The sequence below is a fragment of the Terrapene carolina genome, unplaced genomic scaffold, assembly GCF_002925995.2.
Source record: "Terrapene carolina triunguis isolate 2854851 unplaced genomic scaffold, T_m_triunguis-2.0 Scaffold23, whole genome shotgun sequence".
Lineage (NCBI taxonomy): Eukaryota > Metazoa > Chordata > Testudines > Emydidae > Terrapene > Terrapene triunguis.
In genome coordinates, this window is record NW_020664374.1 from 20564999 (window position 1) to 20586554 (window position 21556).

Here is a 21556-nt window from a genome sequence, read left to right on the forward strand (position 1 = left end):
ACATGTCCTTTCCAAGACCTGCCCTCTGTCCCCTCTTATTGGAGTCAGTTGGTAAGAAGAAACTGAAGGGGTGCGGGCCGGTAGGTCCCTTTATACCAGCACTATGTGTGCATGGCACCAGAGTGCACTGGAGCTGACCCAACAGATACCACTAAGGGAAAAAATTCTGGCAGCTATGCTTGGGGCATGCACACCTACATTGGAATGGACATGTGCCACACATCTTGCAGAACAACAGTTAGAGAAAAGTTAGTAACTGTTTTTTCTTACACACACAGAGATAATACTCTGTATTTGTGTGAATGTGTATATATGTACGTGTATAAATAAAAATAAGAAAATATATTGAGCTTACCAATCGTCTGAAACAGAGGGTGAAAAGTGAGGTGGCAATATTTACAGGTGCTACAGCATTATTTAGTATAGTCCAGACTAGAAGATTGTGGAAAAACTTCAGAGGAATCTAACAAAGCTAGGTGAATAGGCAAATTGGATACAATGGAATTGTTGACATACTTTTCAATGTGCATTTCCATGCATAATTTGAACTCATACATACATCTGGGTTTTACCCAACTTTAAGCACTCAGGAAAAAGACCTAGATGTTATTGTGGACAATTTAAAGAAATTTCCTACTCACTGCTCATTAGGGGTTGAAAAAGCAAACAGTGTTACAATGTACAAAGGATGATATAGAAATAACATGAATACCGTAATGCTATTATTCAAATCTATGTTACGCCCTCACCTGGAACATGAAGTTCAGCTGTGGTCACCCTTTCTCAAAAGAAAGACGTAGCAGAAATATTATTTAACATTTATATTGCAGCAGTGCTTAGAGAGATCAACTGAGTCAGAGTCCCATTGTACTAAGGCATTGTATAAATATAGTAAATGGCAGTACCTGTTCCAAAGAACTTGCAGACTAAAAGACAAGATGAAGCAGGTCAAGCAGGGCGGTGGGGATCACAAGGTAACAAATATAACGTATGCAAAGAATCCCATCAGTGTGTTTGGTTCTCATCCCATCAGTAGCAGGGATCACAAGTTGCCAACTACTTACCTGTTATCAGATGGCAATTTTCTGTATGCTTTCTGGTGAATTTGAGGAGACAGATGAAGGCAGAGACTTTATGGATTTTCCTTAGGAGATATTACCACATATGAGGGATGGCATAGGGAAAAGAGTGAAGGTACATGTGGAAGAAGCAGACAAGCAGGTGATTGAAGCTGGCATAGTAGGTAAAACCAGACTGGAAGCTGGCTTTGTAATAAGATAATAGAAAACACAGGTAGGGCAGGGCTCAACTTTGGAGGGTTTTGATGGTTAGCATGAGAAATTTGTTCTTCATGAAATGGAAGACGGGGAAGCCAATGGAGGGATTTTGAGAGAGGGGTGAGGAAGATTATTTTAGCAGCAGCTCTTTGAATAGCTTTGAGTGAGGCAGAGTTGCAGGCATTGAGGCCTTAGAGGTGGAGGTTGAAGTAGTGAAGGAATAAGATGTTCAGAGATTGGCTGAGATTTTTGGCAACGTGGGCAAAGAGGAAAGGATCGGTCTTGAAGTTGTGCAGGAAGGCATGTTGAGATATAAATACAGCCTGGATGTTTTGTCAAAGGAGAGAGCAAAAGAGTCAAAAAATAAAACTGAAATTATGGGCTTGAGTAATAGGATGATGAGGATGCTCTCTGCAATAATACAGTGAGATTGAAAGAAGGGGGTGCTTTGGGGAAAGGTCAGCAGCTTGCTTTTGGCCAGGTTGAGTTGGACATCCATGAAAAGATGTCAGAGAGGGGTTGAAATTTTAGTATGGATGGAGGAAAACAAGTCTGCAGCAAACTCACAGATTTGAGAGTCATCATTTCAAAGAGGGAAGTCAAAATCACATTTCTGAGAGAGTGTGTGTGTGTGTGTGTGTGTGTGTGTGTGTGTGTGTGTGTGTGTGTGAAAGGAGAAGAGAAGAGGTAAGGCAGAGGCCTGAGGGGCCCCCTCTAAAAGAGGGAGAGTTGTGGAGAAAGACCCACCAAATAAGACCTTGAGGGAGTGATCCAAGAGCTTGGGGGAGAAAACAGAAGAGGACAGGGTCACGAAGGCCTAGGAATGATAGGATTTTGAGAAGAATATAGTGGACAATGTCAAAGTTTAAAGAGAGTGAAGATGAAAGCCCTTTGATATGGCTAGGATGAATGTCTTGATGAGAGCAGTTTCAGTGAAGTGCAGGGAGTGGAAACCAGATTTGAGATGTCGTAGAATGGGATTAAAGGTGAGGAATATAAAATACCTGGTGTAGATGGTGTGCTCAGTGAGAGTGGAGAAGAAGGGTGGAAAGAAGATGAGGCAATAATTTGAGGGGAGGTTAAACCAAGAGAATGGTGACTAAAATGATTCGAGGTATGGAAAGAATCCCATGAATGATTAGAAAAACAGAGAAAGTTTTAGAGGTGCATAAGAGGAAGGATGAGGCCAAAAAATATGTGGAGAGAAAAAGTTAATTCTTCTGTCATACAAAAACATGGTGACATTCAATTAAATTGAAAGGCAATAAATCGACAAATGATGAAAATACCAATTAGCCTGTGGAACTCACTGCCACAATATGTAATTCCCACCAATATTTTAGATGGAATTTTTAAAAAAGGAATAATGAGAACATCTACAGTTTCACTAAATAGGATAAAAATAAGAGCTATATAAACCTTTAATCTTCAGGGCATAAACCGACCGCTTTCTGATTTCTTGCACCTTCCTCTGAAGCATTTGGGGCTGGCTACAGTCAGACACTGGATGCTGGTTTAGATGGGTCTCTGGTCCAATCTCGTGTGGCAATACCTATGTTTGGTTCCAGATGACTCCAAAAAACTTAGTCCAAGGTAAATATCATTACAGAGAGAAACAAAGTGTGAATGACAAAAATAGAGTAATTGTACACAGTTACAAAAATTACTTGGATGCTTTAGCATAGTGTTTAGTTATGCTACAACAGTGACACTCATTCGATTTTTGGTTTGGCTAGGCAATCTAATATTTAGTTAGCTTTAGACATTAATTGTTGGACAGTCATGGAAAGTTCAGATGGTGGTTTTGCTCTTCATGAATAATGCTGACCTATATTTGTTTTAATGAGACCAGAAATATTAAAGCTGCTATAGTTCTGACAGCATGATTTGTTTTTGAGATCCCAGTGAATGTTGTCTTAGTTCCTTGGCCGTGAGATCACAGTTTGGGCTGTAGTGTGGGCAGAGTGCTCAATTGCACAGGTATCTACTTGAATGTGTTATCAATTATGTATAAACATTAGATCACATTCTAATAACTTACTTTATTGATAGTAAATTTTGAATATCACAGCAATTTTTAAAGTGATGTTTACCAGCCAACATTATTTATGCTGTCAGTGATGTGTAGGATACATGTAGCTGCATGCCACAGTGAAAAGCAGGCTACATCCACACTGCAATGTGTAGCTACATGCAGCAATGAAAGGCCCTGGCAGGGGGAAGCAAATCGGAGAGGCTCTAGGAGTTCCCTGCTGCCAGAGACTTTTACTATGGTGAGGAAAGGCTCTGGCAGGTGGGAGGCAGTGGGGAAAGGCTCTGGCAGTTCCCTGTTCTTTTTACCAACCTAGTGTCTCGCTGCCTCCCCCTTGCCAGAGCCTTTCCCTGCTGCCAAAGTCTTTCCGGCAGCTCCCTGTGGCAGGAAAAGGCTCCAGCAGCGGGGTGCTGTCAGAGCATTTCTCTGCTGCTTTCCCACTGCTGGAGCCTTTGACTGCCACTGGGAACAGCTATGGCAGCGGGAATGCATCGGGACACGTATTGCTAAAAATAGCAATGTAGACATGGGAGGCACTGCTTTCATATGAAGAGAGTCATGTAGGGTGTATCCCCTGAGGTTCTGGTGTACCTGTACTCTTCTCACCTATGCAGTGCCTCATGATCTACACTCCTGTTTATACCTATGTGAGGGTTTGTGTGCAGTGTATGTACTTGACATGTTAGTGCAGACATAGCCTCCGTGAGCACCACAAATCATAATTTTATTTCTGTTAGGGATTAAATCTATTTCTTTGCCTTTCAAGAAATTGTAATTTAAAATAGTAGAACAAAGGCATTTTTAATTTGAATCAGAATATTACCATAGCTAATAAAGTACTCTGTGCAATTAAACCAAATACCTGATAAGAATCAAAGAAAAAAGATTACGGAAAACACACAATCGGTTATGTTTTCCTCCTTCTTAGTCGTTCATCCTTATTGATCTCTGATTCCTCAGAATGAGTTTTACAAGCTTACCCTTTTGCTTAGCAAGCCATACTTGTTAAATAAATCTGAATAGCAAAAGGAACAATAGAAATTATTTAACTGGGAAGAATGGGGTTTGAAATCCAGTGGATCAAAAAAATCGCAAGTGCTGTTTACCAGTTTTAGTTACTATTTAAAACAAATGGAGATCTGTTGTACTGTGTAGATACATTCCTAATCAATATATAAAACCCTTAAATAACACTGATTAATTTGAGACATATTGTTATATACAGAAGCCTCCAGAAAAGATTAATGTGGAAAGCTGTTCTAGATCTATGTAAAGATGGTGTTCTGGAAGTTGTGTTCCTGGTTGTGGAAAGTCTGGCCAGAGAACATTTTTGTTGAAATACCAGAAGTGCAAACACCTTGGAGAATAATTAAATGTTCCCATCCTAATTATGTAATGCTGTATGTGATGGGAGGATCTAGTTCATGAAGTGATACTGTAAATGTTAAAAACAAAGCAAGCAGGACTGATTATAGAAAGGAGACTTTGAGCTAAAATCTACTTAGCAGTTATTTTCTACAATTTTTTCCCAGTATAATTCTTCGGGATAATTATTCATTGGCCATTCAGAGGGAACAAAAGAAATTTTCCGGTGGAATTTGACTTTGCAAAGATGGAGAAATTTTTTGAAGCATATTCTGTTGGCTAGAAAACTATGAAATATTTAAGTTGTAATTAAAATTAAACAGCCTGAATATGAATTTTAAAACAAACTAGCTATTTTAGAATCAAGTTTAAACACTTAAACACATTTAAAAATGAACTAATAAAAGTACGGGATTTTACCACTATTGTTAGTGATCTTGTCAATACCATAGTAATGTAAAATCTCTACTGCTCACTAGAATGCAGTAACTGGTAGATTTCATTGTAGCACAGGATATCCTGGAAAGTTCAGAAGTTATTTGTAAGACTGCAGGTCTGATCTTCAGCTTCCTGTGAGGTCATTTTGTGCCACCAGGGTGGTGCAATGACCTTTAAAATAACCATTAATGAGCAGCTGATTTAGGGAATGTTGATGGGCACCAGATAATGTGGAACTAGAGTGTGGTGCACGCCACTAATCACCAGACATCTACCGCAAAGGGGACTTGTCTTAGCCATCATAAGTTAGGGTAGCTTTGTGGCTTCTGTAACTTGTGCTGGGATCTGTTTGCTAGCCCCCCCATAAAAGGGGGATGTAAAGGGGGATTAGTCACTTTTTCTGCTTCTTGCATATATACTTTGTATTATTTTAGCTATTTTCATATTGTACTTGAAGCATGCCCTTTACCTTTCAACATTGAAGTGCAGAGTTTGCCTCATCAGTCGTTTCCATCTAGACTTTCCTGGGTATTTGAAAAGTGCAGAGTATTTTCCCTTGCCCAGTCATTCTGACAACACTTTTTCTTTACCCCCCTACCCCTCCCCCCACACAAAAACACCCCCGTGTCACAAATTCAAACCTGTGTTCAGAAGGAGGTCATAAGAAAACACTAATACGATCTGTGAGTCAGGGAAGATAAGATGCACAAAGAGCAGTTCATCCAGTGCCTACTCTTTCTTTTTCCTTGGACAATACAAATGGAGCATGTCTAGAATTTGCTGCCCAAGACAGAGGATCAAATACGTTCCATGAATTTGTTTGCTACATCAGCAAACATATCAACCATTGAAATACCTGCCACGTGTTTATAAATTTCACTGCAGTAGGGAATTGACAATTATAGCATTAAGTATGATAAAGCATCATGAATACTATTAGCAAAATTTCCTTAATCAGTAAAGCAGTTTTAGAAAATAATAAAAGGTAATGTCTGTTTCCGGAAAACAGGTGCTTTATATTGGTATCAGTTTTCAATGAAACTCGACATTTCTGTGATATAGCTTATGCTGAATTGGTTGTATTGAATACTAATAACTTCCTAAATTGCCTATAATTATATGATTAACACAAGAGTGCTGTTTGTCTACTTTTCTTACACAGTGAGAAAAAATAGTTGGTTGCCCATATGCACAATTTCAACAACAGTGCATTGTTTTTCATCAAATACAAACAAAATTAGTTTCTCCTGTTTCCCCTCAGTCATTAGATCCATTTGCATCAAACAAGCTTCAAACTCCAGGGAAGGCTGGGAAAGTCAGAGAAAGCTTGGGTAAAGCTGTGAAGTAAAGGTATATTCTATGCTACTTTACAGCAACAGGCAAAGTCTTATATGGTCTTAAGTCCAAGCATGCAAAGCTGATCCAGAGAAGCAACAACTGTTAAACTCTCTGGAATGTTTGTGGAGAAAAGTATTAAGAAATCAAGAATTGTTTGCTTCAGAATTCATTAAATATTTCTTAAATTAGCATGTTTAGCTCTGGAAAGTGCTGGCATCTCTTGCAGACTGAAGTCCTTGATCCATAGCGAAGGTACAAAATGAGCAGCAACAATGCAAATTTCCCCCTATACCTCAGCAGTGGTTTGCAACCAGGGGGATCATAGAGTCATAGAAACGTTGGGCTGCAAGGCACCTTGAGAGATCATGAAGTCCAGACCTTTACACTGTGACAGGACCAAGTAAACCTAGACCACTGCTGACAGGTGTTTGTCCAACCTGTTTTGATGGGGATTCCACAACCTCCCTTGGAAGCCTATTCCAGAACTAAACTATCCTTATAGTTAGAAAATTTTTCCTAATATCTTCCTTGCTGCAGATTAAGCCTATTACTTCTTGTGCTACATACAGTGAACATGGAGAACAATTGATCACCACCCTCTTTATAGCAGACCTTAACATATTTGAATGATGGGTCATTGGTGGTGGGCTGGAGAGTGAGCCTGCCCCATGCTCATCTGGGAGCAGTGGCTCCTGTCGCCTGGTGCTGAGCCCGGCTCCCCCTCTCCAGGAGTGGGAACCTAGAGTCATAGAATTTAAGAGCAGAAAGGACCACAAATCAGACCCTCTGTACATCACAAGCCAGCAACACTACTGAGCACCCATACGCTAAATTCAACAACCAAAATTAGACCAATTTATTACAGCCCGTGGGAGACTAGACTGTTATATGTCACATGCAGATAATGGAAGGGTCCGAGGTGCACCAGTGCCCAAGACCCCCACAAAGGCAGAGAATGATTATGTAAATCATACCCAGATAATTCTGGCAAGTGAGCCGCACCCACACACTACAGAGGAAGATGTAACTTTGGAGGTTTTTCTGCCAATCTGATTTGGGGAAAGTTTCCTTTTGGATCCCACATATGGTGATCAGTTAGACCATGAGCACATGTGCAGGAGCCAGCCAACCAAGCACCCAACTCAGAGGCCTGGCCATCCCTGTCCAATGTCCCATCTCCAGCCGTGGCCATCCCTGAAGCTTCAAATGAAGGAGATAAAAATCAATCCAGAATATGTTGGGGGATGGGGAGAAATCCCTTCCTGACCCCTGTAGCTGACCAGCTGAGATCCTTAAGCATGAGTTGAGAAGATTGTTCCATCTCCATGCCCTTTCAATCCTATTCTGTCTATTAAGAGTGCCAATAAGGGTAACAACTGTAATTTGGACAGGAACTGAGCTGTGTCCACCAACTCTCTTCAGAGATCACTGCCAGCAGATGATAACAATCAATCCTTCGCTAGCCTTGACTTGCAACATCTATATCCTGTTACCATTTCCCAGAGTCATCCAGTCTCTGAAGTATTTTTATTATTTAGTATTATTATTATTTATTTAATAATCACATATTATAGACAGTGCTGGTAGCCTGACACTTCCCATTATAAGATTCTATTTTCTGTTGTTTATAATTTTGCCAGACTGGGTGTCTGCTTCAGGTTAAATTTTTTGGTTTTGGTTTTTGAAATGTTGGCCCAACCAGTTCAAATATTTCTGAGAATGAGGCTGGGGGAAAGATATGTTGTTTTGCCCATGTGGCCAATTTTTTTCACCTTCTGAACAGTTGTAATGCCCCCATGCTTTGGAGCAAGAGCTTGAAATTTGACGGGGATGTGCTTTGTGTCAGGGATGAGCCTTTTGCTGTCTCCATGAAAATCCATCCAAATTTGGCCACATTATAAGACTTTGAAAAATCAGTTTGCCTTTGCGCAGTAGAGACAAGCTAGAACTTTGTAGTTTAGTTCCCTAAAGATTTCATCTGCACTTAGCATGCTCCATTTTGGGACTGCAGAGGCCTGAGCAGAACTTGCTTTGTGATTGCAGTTCCTGGCTGCTCTGGGCCATTTTGGTGACAGGTCCGGATATTGGTAGTGAGAGCAGGAAATATCTCTCTCCTGTACTCTCTGAGACCTTCCTAGCCAGAATACCGGCCATGGAAGCTGGGGCGTGAGGGGTAGGGAAACTGGGACTCAAGGTTGTATGTGGGAGTTGGGAGGGAGTAGATTGGAATTAGCTGGGCAAGAAGACTGGAACTGGGAGCGAGGTGTGGGGGGACTGGGGCTGTCTGGGCAAGGAGACTGGGAATGAGGGAGGGGAAAAGGGGAGGATTGGAAGCCAGTAGGGAGCGGAGTCTAGAACTATCTGGGCAAGGAGAGTGGGGCTGAGAACCAGAGGTGTGGGGGGAACGGGGCTGATTTGAGTGGAGCCAGAGTATGGGGGAAGAACTAGGACTGGCTGGGCAAGGAGACTTGTGGCTGGGGAAGAAGACTTGCAACTGGGCTGAGAAGCCTGAGGAGTGAGATTGGTACTGGCTAGTTGAGGAGAATGGGACTGGGATGGGGAAGAAACAGGACAGGGACAGTTGGAAGGGGAAAGGGAAGCACAGATCAGACTTGAAGGGAATGGGAAGACATCTGTGCCCAGCAGAGGATGCTCCCCTCCAGATCCTGGAGTGGAACCCAAGATTCACGAGTCACACCATTTCTTTTTGTCAGCAAATATCTGTGAAGCCCATTAGCAAAGTGTGTGTCTCCTCCCCCTCTAGTGGTTGCTCCACATACAGGATAACAAGCTATTGCTGCTATCAGTTACTCTGTTAACTCAAGTGACACAGGTTTGTGTGGTGGATCTAAAGGTGGATAAAACCTTCTGATGATCCATGTGGATGTCAATATGATGCCACATGTTTTTTTCAGTTTGCTTTTTTTTAAACCTTCGATTTTTGTTGTGTGTGCAACTTCTATGTTAAAGAAGCATATTAAGGTTGCAAAGTCTAGCACTCAGAAGTTAGAAAATGCCAGAATTAAGGTTGCCTATGCAACCTTAATTTGGCCCCCTTGTGATATGCATTGTGATAGAGTCTTTAATTACATGATCACATACTGTTCTCTCCACAGGACCCCTGCCTCGTTCAGTGCATAGGATAGACCTGCTCTGGGGATGAATCAGGATTGGGTAGTGAAGTAGACTGTAGGACCTCTGTTTCATTTTATTGGAGAAGTTGGGAGGTGTGCAGTGATGAGGTAGGGGATTGCAGGAAGAAATTAGGGTCTCATGTTTAGGACAGCTGAATACTGCCCTGAAGAATTGGATTGTATCCCTGCCTCTGCCACAGAGTTCCTGTGTGATGCTAGACGAGACACTTAAACCAAACTTCCCACAGGTGATCACTAAATGTACGTTCTTCATTTTCTGGGGGCATGACTTGAGACCCTGGTGTTTGATTTGAACATGTGCTGAGTGCTCCCAGCTGGAACTGAAGCCAATGGGAGCTGTGCTTTCAACATATAAAGTTCTGTATAATGCTACATACTCTGAAAAATCAGGCCCTAGGTGTCTCAAGTTGGGCATCAACATTTATTGCATACTTCTCACAGTAATCTCTCTCTGTTTCAGTTTCCCCCTCAGTAAAATAGAAATAATAAATTGTGACTATAATGTTTGTGAGGCACTATACTCTAGTGATGAGCCTGTGAGGAAATTAAAGATTCTGTCTTCAGAGCAGGGTTTGAATAGTGTGCAGTAAATAAGGCAGGGACCATACGATGAACAATAAGGAGAAAAGGAAATAGCAAATAGTTGCTTGCTGAGGGTATGTCTACACTGGAGCTGGAAGATGTAATTTCCAGCTTGATGAGACATACCTCGTCCAGCGCTAAAAACAGAAGTGTAGCTGCAGTGGCATGAGTGGCTAGTTTTCTGGAGTATGCACCTAGTGTCTCTGACAGGTATGTCCTCAGGGCAGCTTGTCCTGCTGCAGCTATACTGCTATTTTTAACGCGCTCGCTCGAACAGAGCTAGTGCAGGTGTCAAGGCTGATTCCCCACTCTGGCACTTTGAGTGCAGAAGGTGGGGCCCGCAAGGATTCTAAAAATTAATACTGGCCACTCCAGGCTTGTATTAAACTCCCAAGGTTACAGCTTTTCTTTGACCTTGGATGGGTAGATGCTACCACCACCCAAGTGCAAAAACCCCTTTGAGAACCCAGGAAGGCACATTTGGGAATTCCTTCCTGTAGGGTACCCTCAAGCCTATAAGCCCCCCTCAGGGGAAGAGCTGAGAAAGAAAACAACGGAAATCAGCTGTTGCACCAGCTAATTAAACAGCATATACACAAACCTCTTAGGGACACACAAATCCAATCCTATTCTTAAAGAAGGTAAATTTTATTAAAAACAAAAAGAAAGAAAATACATCTGGAACTTAGGCTTTTTGCTAGGTTTAAAAAAAAACAATTACAAGGGTTAAGCATCAAGATAGCTTCTTGAGGTCCAGCTTAAAGGTTACAAGCAAAACAAAAGCACGTGGGGTTAGCACAGAGGAGTCCACAAGTCATAAAGAAATAAGACAGAAACCTAATCGCATCTTCCTAGACATTTCCTGATCTACTTACTTACCTGGGGTTTCAAATGAGTAGTTTCTAGGTATGATCTGATGATTTTCATACCTGGCCCAAGCTCGCTCTTACAGCATAGTTCTGGCCCTGTCTCTGCTCTCTGGGAGAACAACACAGACAGACAAAGGGGAAGTTTTTTCCCCAATTTTAAAAAGTTCTAGCCTTCCCATTAGCTCTTTTGGTCAGGTGCCCACTCCCTTCCTTTTACCTATGGACTTTTTAACCCTTTACAGGTAAAGCAAGTAGAGAACAGCTGTTAACAGGGATTTTATAGCTAACTGGCTGGCGGGGTGTCCATAAAAGGGAGTCCCCCCCAACTCCCTTCATTTATCACAGGAGGTGTCCTCCTCTAGCTGGAATTTATACCTCTAGCAGCATTCATCCTTTGCAGTAAATGAGAGAGGGGTCCTGTGGAAAAAACAGTATGAGATCATGTAGTTAAAACCAGTATCATAATGCATATGCATGAGGCGGATGAATTAAAGTGGCACAAAAGGAGGAGCCAGTCAGGCGCTGAAGGAAGCATAGTAGCTGCATAAAGCATTTCAAGCAGGGACTGAGGGACACTGATGATATCATCAGAATGTTCTCTGCAGTTTACACTCTGAGCATTCCGTCCCCTTGCTGACCGCCTCTTTGCTCCAACTGCGCCTGCTCCCTCCTTCCCTTTGTCTTGGGATCGGGAAGGAATTTTCCCCCAGGTCAGATTGGCCGAGACCCTGAGAGTTTGTTGCCTTCCTGTGCAGCATGGGGCATGGGTCACTTTCAGGTTTAAACTAGTGTAAATGGTGAATTCTCTGTAACTTGAAATATTTAAACCATGATTTGAGGACTTCAGTAACTCAGCCAGAGGTTAGGGGTCTATTTCAGGAGTGGATAAGGTTCTATGGCCTGCAATGTGCATGAGGTCAGACTAGATGATCACGATGGTCCTTTCTGACCTTAAAGTTGATGAGTCTGTGAGTCTTCCCATTTAGCTAATACTCTCCTTATATAACCCTCCAACAAAAAAAATTTTTTAATAAGAAACCAGAGAAATCATGGCATTTACGTGACGTTTGCTGCCATTGTATTGTTCTCCTTGCTTATAAGTTCTGTCCATATCCCTTTCCCTATTTAGATTGTAAACTCTTTGGGGCTGCCTCTTATTCTCTGTTTGTACAGTGCCTAGGACAATGGGGATCTGTTCTGTTGCCCCTAGGTATTACCATAATAAACATGATAAAGATAATTGTTTTAAAAACCTAACAGAAAAATTTAATGAGTTGTGAAAGGTAGCTAAACAGGTAGTATGTTTTGGCCTAGAAAGAAGTATTTGTGATTAAGAATGACTAAATTATATATAATCAGCTGGGCCTGTAAAGGTTGGGTAGGGTACACCATTAAAAGTTTATATACATATGTATTTCCAGTATACATTTACAAGAGGCATCAGAGATTTTCTAAGAACAGCAAAAAAATTTTGACCAGTGAGGTAGGATCAGGCAGAATCTTTTAAGGTTATTTTCATTCCGAAGGTCTTTAGGAGATGTTTGGCCAAGAGTATTATCCATTCTCATTTTGCTCTCTAGTATTAAAGCAATGATTTCTCGTGTATGTAATTCAATGTAAAAACAAACAAACTGACAAACCAAAACACTTATTGTCATCAGTCTGATGAGTGCTGTACAAACATACATGAAAACAAAAGAACGAGTAAATACAACATATACTTTCCAATTTATCATTCAGTAATTCATACCCTCCAGCAACAAAATAGATTGGAGAAGGTTCAGTGGTGAAACAAAACATTGTTTTTATGAAGTTTGTTTATTGGACCAAGCTATTCTTTAATTACTAAGTAGACAACCTTATAATTAGATCTCATTATCTAAAGTAACTATTTCTCGAGGGATCCCCTTTAAGGATTCAGTGGTTATAACACCATCTTATTGAACCTCTCAAGTCTATAAATGCTTGGTGCCTTTTATTTTTTTTCTGAATGTCGTATTAAGTAGAGCTAATCAGAAGATGAGGCAAATGATTCACAGAAATTTTTCATTTCCATTTTAGTGTGGCTTTTTGTTTTCTGCCAGTATTTCTAACTGGCTCTCATATTAACGCACACTGATGATGTTTAACAGATCTTTAAAAGGCTGCCATCTTAAGGTTCTGAAAATGTATTACATCAGTGCCATTAGTAGTTTCACTGAACAAAAAGCAGACTTTTGGGTGGAGTTGTTGATCTTAAAAACTAAAACTCTTCATGAGACACTGAGCCACCAGGATGTCCAAGGAAAGTAGTCTGTAGGTATATGAAGGCCCAAATGAACAGCAGTATTTCAGTTCACATTTGGAAGTTTATATTTGCAGCCATAAGGGCTAGAAACTTAAACTGCATAAGTCTAGATAAGTCATCTTGAATATACTTCAATTTAATCTCTCAATTTTTGGTTTCATTATTCTAATCTAATATTAACATAACCCTCAGTCCAGTGTTTCAGTTCTTTTGCCTATGAAATAGCTTATATAGGTTTTGATACAGCATGTTTTTATTAGTTTTAATGTTCATATGTTCCCAGACTTGGTGATTTTTTTTTTACATGCATAAGTGTCTTTCCTTCAATTCTTCATCTGTTCTTATGAAGTCCCTAATTTTTCAGGAATTTTAAAAAGATTAACATTCCAACTGTATAACATACGTATCAAATGGTTACTTTCCTTACACCATGCTGTGCTTTCTTTCAATAAAAGAGGGATGAATATTACTCCAGGCCACTCATAGTGAGAGCAAAATTATCCCACAACAAGGAATGAACAAAACCAAATTAGGTGTGTTCTGCTGCTAAAGTTGCCTTCATGCCATTAAATAATTGGCAACAAACGGATTAATCATATCCTTTTTCTTTCTGAGAAGCATAATAGCCTTAGACTGAGCAGGTAACCATCCCATCAGACTCAATGTATACCTGATGCAAATAATTTTCTCCTTCAATGCTTGCCAAGTTTAATGATTCAGTTGGTTGTTCCTTTGCTGCATCTCTTGGCAGTGTTAGTGAGGAAAATAGTGCTTATCAGAAATACAAGGCAACTGAAAATTGTAGGATGAATAGACCAGATATGTACTCAGAGGTTGCATATTACCAAAAATGTCCTGGGCCTGCTATTTTGCAAAATATAGAATGGTAATATGGTCTCTTTCTCAAAGAGTTGACTGCGTAACTTGGGCAAAAATGAAAAGGTGACTATTCAAGGTGGAGGGAGTGTGTGAGGACATGTTAGACGAGAAGACCAAAGAGGGAGGCTTATTGTGTATGTGGGGGGTGAGGGGAAATAGCTCTTTGGGAGGGGAGGAAGGGACTTAATGGATGAGAAGTGGGCGGCTGTTCCAGAGGCGTGAGATGGCATAAAAGAGTGTGCAAAGCAGAGTGTGAAAATGAGATGAAGAGAGCAATAAGGAGAAAGGACTGGGAGGAATTTATAGAACCAGGAGGGTGAGGAGGAGGTTTGAATTTGAGGAGGTAAAAGATGTTTCTGGATGATCATTTTCCCTTACATTAAGCTGTGACTTCATCTTAGAAACAGATATATTAAAACCCCTTTTATTGTGAACTAAAAATACAGTAGACCCTGTCCTCTGATTTGAGATAAGATTCTGGATAAAAACTTCCATACACTGAACAGGAGATGCTACATAGAATAATGCTAAGTGAACTGTATAGCAAAAGGCTTATTCTGTATTATTATTAGTTAGCATGTTATTTTATAGTGTCTCAGGGTGACAGTGGCCCTTTAAGAGGGAGCCGGGCCAGTGCACTCATCAGCACACTCCAATTTGGCTAGAAGAGACCCAGGAGTCTGGGCTTCCTGGGAGCAGGAGATTGAGTAGGAGATAAGAGCAGCTAGGCACTTTATGGTTCGTGGTAGAAGGCTGAAGGCAGGAGAGTAGCGAGAGGGGTTTGCTGGCTGGTGTGTCCAAGCCAGAGAGCCTGAGCCAATGACCAGAGAGGGCTGAAGGTGGGGAGCAAGCGGGGGAGCTTACCACTGACATCTCTGGGGCCAGAAAGCTGGACCTAGAGGAACAGTGAGGGGGTAGGGAGATTGGGATGCTCCCATCAGAAAGGCTGTGGGGGTTCCCACTGGGAAGAGCAAGATTGCAGTCCATCTGGGGTGACTATCAGAGCCAGAAGGACAGAAGAGGACCGACAGAGAGACCAGGCAGGGCTGAAAGGGCTTGTATCTGGAACATTGAGGGATGAAATGTTGGATGATCTTGATGACTATTTGCACTGGGGGTAATAAATGGATTTTACGTTGAGGCTTTTGTTATGGATCATCTTACATGATATTTTAATAATAAACCAGCCCCAAGGTGGGGTGGAATTGAGAGAGGAGAGTTTGCATAATGGTATTCGGTTTTCTGAGAGAGGAAACTGAGGCAGGGTGCTGAAGAGCCACCCCCGGCCATGAGGGGTGGCTCAGAAGGTGGCTGATTCTGTTACATACAGACATTTAGGATAAAAAAAAAGTGCTTAAGTCCCATTTTAAAAAATGCCTGAGTCACTAGGGCTACATCTGCACTACACACCACTGGTAGTGGCATGTAGTATTCATGTAGCTACACGCTGTAATGAAAAGCAGGCTCTGACTACATTGCAGTGGTGTAGCTACACATGTCAGGGAAAGGCTCTGGCAGAGGGGAAGCAGCAGGGACAGCTTCAGCAGTTCCCTGCTACCAGAGCCTTTCACTGGGGCAGAGAAAGGGGTCCAGCAGCAGGGAGTTGTCAGAGCCTTTCACCTGTATCAGGGGAATGGATTTGGCAGTGGGGAGCATCTCCCAGCTGCCTTCCCCCTGCCGGAGCCTTTCCCTGCTGGGAGAGCCTTTCCTGTGAAGGGGGAGGACTCCAGCAGTGGGGAGGCACTGGGATGGTAGACTGCTTTAAAAAATAAAATCAGTGTAGACAGGGAGGCACTGCTTGGGTGAGTAGGGAGTGTGATGGGTATGTACTCACATACATACCCCCATCCTTCAGGCATGTTTTTTCCTGCATAAGCTGTGCCTCACCAGCTACACTTTATATCTATGCGAGGGGGCTATGTGGCGTGTATACTACACCCTGCTGAAACAAGCGTGCAGTGTAGACATATCCTAAGGGTGCGATTGCAGGGTGGGTAGGCACACCCATGCTAGCTTTCATTTAACTAGCACAGCTAAAAATAGCAGTGAAGAGGCGGCAGCATGGGCTTCAGCATAGGCTAGCAATGTGAGTTCTTACCTAGGGGGACAAAGCAGGCTTCTATAGCCCATGTTGAAGCTGTTGCTGCCATGTTTTCACAATTGTTTTTAGATGTGCTAGCTAGACCTAACGCAAGGGCATGGGTACGCCTGCCTGTGTTGCAGTCACAATTTAGATTGCACTATAGATATATCTTAGGCTACTAAATCCCATTGAAAGTCAATGGGACTTAGGTTCCTAAGTCACTAAGACACTTTTGAAAATTTTACCATTAGTTACTACAATGTTAGGAACTCAGATACTATAGGAGGTGCTCTATGGGATGTGCTCATATACTCTGAATGTCCGCATAAAAGATAGTTCTGCAGAAAAATCTTTAAAAATATCCTTTTAAAAATGTCCTAAGAATTATTTTTTATTTTCACATACTTGTTTAAAAATAAAAATGTGGCTCTTCCTACCTGAAACACATTTCACAGCTTGCTTAAGTTGTGAGTTATGACAGAAGGCTTCAAAGGCTTGATGAATTGCTTTTTCCACTCTGAGGTACCTCATTTTGTTTTCAATGACTGGAATGTTTAGCCAGAGATGCAATGCAAGGTCAATTCTTAAACCTTGCTCAATCCCAAGACTTTCAATGGAAATCCATCAGAGAGAACTGCAAACAACCCAAACCTCTTGAGGGTAAAAAAGGAATATTACAACAAGACATGAGTTCTCCCTGTCTGTGAGTAAAAACAAATGACAGTTTCAGTATAACACGGAGGAGGAAGACATTCTCTGAATCCTTTCACTGAGGAGACATCTTGAGGAACGAGGTGTTCTCATAAAAAGAAATAAAAATGGATCCTGGTTCCTGTGAAGCCAGCCAGCTTGATTAGATAGGAAAGGTCACTGTTAATAAATGGAGACCCAGGTTCATGTTTTATGGTTTGGTTTCATATTGTAACCATTTGTTGCCATTACTCGTTTCTATTTAAATCTGTATTCTTTCTTAATAAAACAAAAGTAGGCTTATTTATAAGTACTCACAAGTTCTGTGTGGTTTACAGGAGCAGTGATTTAAGGTAAACCTAGTAAACTGGGGCACAGTGTTCCTTTGGAGGCAGGGGATCTGGGATTTCTATAAGTAGCCAGTGGCAGGGGGAGAGATATAACAGGAACATTGCAAAGGGACTATGGGACTGGAGAGCACCTATTGTTAACCTGCAAGGAGGTAGCAGGGCTGGCATAGCCAGCTTGGGTGGCTGAAGGTTGGTGGTGTTAGGGAGTTGACATCCAGCCACCACAGGCAAGACTCCCTCATGCTGAGTCAGGGGTAACAGGTAACTCCTAGTCCCGGGTACCCTGAGAACCATCACTGTAGCATGGGAGCATAGAACTTCATGACATCTGCTAGGGACTTCGCTATTGCAAACTGATATTATGTGAAAGGTGCTCAGATACTTTGATGGGCAGCAGTATAAAACTCTTACGTATATAGATGCCACACATTTAAGAGCTGTTTTGAGAGAAAAATTCTAGTACACTTAGAAATGTCTAAAAGCTACATAAGGTGGCTCTTCTGTACATAATAATGTGGTGATTTTTAAATCCAATGTTTTGAGAGTTTCTATGTCTAGCGAATGAGTAGTTTGTGTCCATTTGGAAAGCTGAAAGTGTGAGACGGTATTAAAATCCTGTTTCTAGCCTTGATGGTGCACAAGGAGGGCCGGCTCTGGCTTTTTGGCCGCCCCAAGCCAAAAAAAGAAAAAAACCTGCGGCGCGGGCGGAGCCAGGGTGCAGGGGGACTCCCTGCGCTGCAGACATGCCCCGGCTAGCGGGGGGAGAGGGAGAGAGTGGGGGAGAGAGAGAGAAGGGGAGTGGCCAGGGCTTCAGCGGGGCGCTACCACGCGGCCCCGACCGCTGCACCGCCTGCCGGGAGGCTCCGCGCCGCTCTGGTCGGCTGGGAGGGAAGGACGTGGGCTGCCCTGCTGGGCTTGCTGCAGGGCGCTCCCGTCCTCCGCGCCGCCGCCCCCTACAGGGCGGCCGGAGCAGAACAAAAAAAAAAGTGGCCGTGCCGCCCTAGGATTGGGCGGAATGCCGCCTCGAACAATCTGCCGCATCAAGCACCAGCTTGCTCGGCTGGTGCCTGGAGCCAGCCCTGTGCACAAGATAATGGACCTCAAACCTGGACACTTGTACAGAACCTCGACCCAGTATAATTTTGGGTGAATAGGAAGAAACATTTGTCTAACATGTTGATTCTTTTAAACTGGCAGCTGCTTGACGCTGCTCAGGATTTTGTAATGTTAGAAGTAATATTGGGAGGGACGTGGGAAGAATATGGGTGCAGTGGTTAAAGGGTGTAAGGGTGCATGGAAGATACATATCAGAAAGGTCTGCAATTTATAATATGGGTATCTTCACTGTGTGTGCATGCATATGCACACTATACAAGTTATACAATACCTCTGGGTAATTGGCAATCCATCCATGTTTTCTTTTTATAATTGAAAATGTCAATACAAAGTACTTTGGCATTTCCAAATTGAAATGTTCTGGAACTATCTATTCCATGAAAAATGCTAATAATTCTGACAAGAACAAACCTTGAAATATCAGAATTTTTCATGGAACATAAATTCCAATTTTTGATCAACTCTAATTGATTGACTTCACTTTCTATCTCTAGTTTTGATTTATTTAAATAGATTTTATCAAATACTCTCCTAATGCCATGTTAAATGGCTCTTGACTTCTTGACTTCATATACAGGTCAGAGAATAGGTCAAACTGAGAGGAAATGTATGCTTGGAGGTAGAATGATGGATGAAATGAATACACATGGGTGTAATAGCCAAGGCGATAAAGCCTATCAAACACCAAATTGGGAAGATAATTATTATTCTAACAGATAAAAATGCCGGTGTTTACTATGCAGATAAGAAAAGTTACATTTGCTCTTCAAGCGTTTGAAAGTTAAGTGTTACTTAAAACTTTTGAACAAGGCATTTTAAGTTGTTAGTTCTCCTTTATTGGGGTAGGTAGCAGAGTAGTACCATGAGAGGAGTAGAACAGGAAGAAGGCAGAATTGAGACCTTTCAAAGTTTTGGCCCAAGCGAGGGGGCACGGGGGCGTCATTTGAGCTCCCCGCTTCAGGTGCCAAAATGTTGTGGGCCGGCCCTCTGGGTGAGCATGTTCTGTGTTTTGTAAATGCATATTTTAAATGAGACATGCCACTCCTATGGTTTTTTCTCCTATGCATCTCCTATGTTGCAAGGTATTTGTATGATTTGGTGTTTAAAACCCTGTGGAAAATATTTGTTGTAAGAATAGTTTGTGTGTACATTATTCAAAACGCTTTGATGGTCCAGTCTAGCAAACACTGACACATAAAAGTTAATTGACTCAACTCTTATGTGTTTATAGGATCAGGCCCTAAAATTGTATTTCTTTTCTATAAGTTCGCTACCAGTGATCTGATAATGATTTGCAATTATTTTGGAAATATAGCATCAGTTAAACTCTGGAAGAAATACTAGTTTCATTTTCAACTGCTAATTTTCTTGCTCCTGCTGTGCAAATTATCACAAATCAGGTTGGAAATGGTTTCCCTACCTACTCTTGTTATAAAGAGACTGAAACATTAGAGTTCAATAAAATATGCCATCAATATGCTAAACCAAGGTCCCTGCTGCCTACAAGTGATAACAATAAGGAAAATTCAGGGGTTAGGATTTAGGATCCTGCCATATTATCACATTTGCTGTTATACCGTTATGTTTGTTTTTCATCTATTACGCTGGGTTTATTTCACCTTTTACATCAGGTGCTTGTTTTGTGGTTTGAAATTACAACTGTGAATTTGACAAGGAAAGGTTAGTTTGATTCATATCATTTATACAGGTTTTTACAGGTACATCTATAGACTCATAAAGAGAAGTTAACATTTATGTGGATTCATTTTGATTATAATGCACTGATTGCTACTTGAAAGGGTGACTGATACTGTGAGTAAGTGAGGCATTTCACTTATTTGAGCAGTCTGATTAGCTTTAGCCCTTTTGAATATGAGGACAATTAGACTGGTTCTTGATTAGTTCTTCAGTTACCACAGTGCTGTGACCAAAAGAACGTTGTCATCATTCAGTGTGCGAACAGTACGCTCTCATAGGAAATCTGAGTTGTGAAACCCAAAGTTCTGGCCACCAATAAGGTATTCCAGGCAAAGCTTTAAACCTTTCCAAAATTACGAGCTCCAAAAATATAAAAGAAGCACAAAAAAGAAATTATCACTACTTACTATCGTCAGGCAAGAGAAAATCATGGAGGGAAAGGTATAAAATACCTACATTATAACTATAGGTCTTTAGAAACCTCCAGTATTTTTTATTTTTTAGTTTTGCAGAAAAGAAACACTGTCAGGGATAGCAGGTCTAAGATATTGCCCCATTATGAACATGCTTATCTGTTATAGGCTTCAACTTCTTAACTCCGAGGTGTACATTTTTAATGGTGAGAGTAATTAATGATTAGAACCATTTACCAAAGGTTGTGGTGGATTGTCCATCACTGACCATTTTAAAATCAAGATTGGATGTTTTTTTTTTCTAAAAGATATGCTCTAGGAATTATTTTGGGGAAGTTGTATGGCCTCTGTTATACAGGAAGTCAGACAGATAATCACAATGGTCCCTTTTTGCCATGGACTGTATCAATAAATACTTTTGGAATTGCTAAATTTTATATAAATTCACTTTTGGGGAAATTTTTATAAGTAGTACAAAACACCCTTCAGCATTAACGTGAGTTGTCCATGATTGTTAATGACTTGATTTTCATGTGTCTGAGCAACTGCAACCTCTGCTGAAGTCAGTCAGTACTCACCACCTTTAAAAACAGGTGAGAAGACTATATTCCATGCATATACTGTGCATCTGAACATAAAGACACTGGTACAGTGGGTTTAATGATAGGGAGTGGGGAGAGAATGCACACTCAGATTTTTTTTTTTCTCCTGTTGAGGCAAAAGTATTTGAGTTTGTGTTTTCTCTTCTGATGTTGTGCCGGTTTTGTCCCACTACAAAGATTGGGTCCTGTATTATATTGCTAATTGAAGTTTTGTCTGTGAGGATGAAATTAAATTTTGTCCACCAAATTTTGTGTTTGATAAGCTAACTATAATTGTGCGGGCCAAGAGATTTATTCATTATAGGCCACAGTAGTGACTCAAGGATATGAGGTAATTACATGTATCTTCTCTGCTGAAACTTTTAAATGCTTCATTCCAAAT

The 21556-nt window shown here is 41.3% G+C and overlaps 1 protein-coding gene across 2 annotated transcripts in view; it reads left to right on the top strand.

Annotated features, from left to right (window-relative positions):
• The window catches only part of LOC113406244 (connector enhancer of kinase suppressor of ras 2-like), a 357746-nt gene that overhangs the window by 138216 nt on the left and 197974 nt on the right, over positions 1-21556 (top strand). The window lies entirely within an intron of this gene.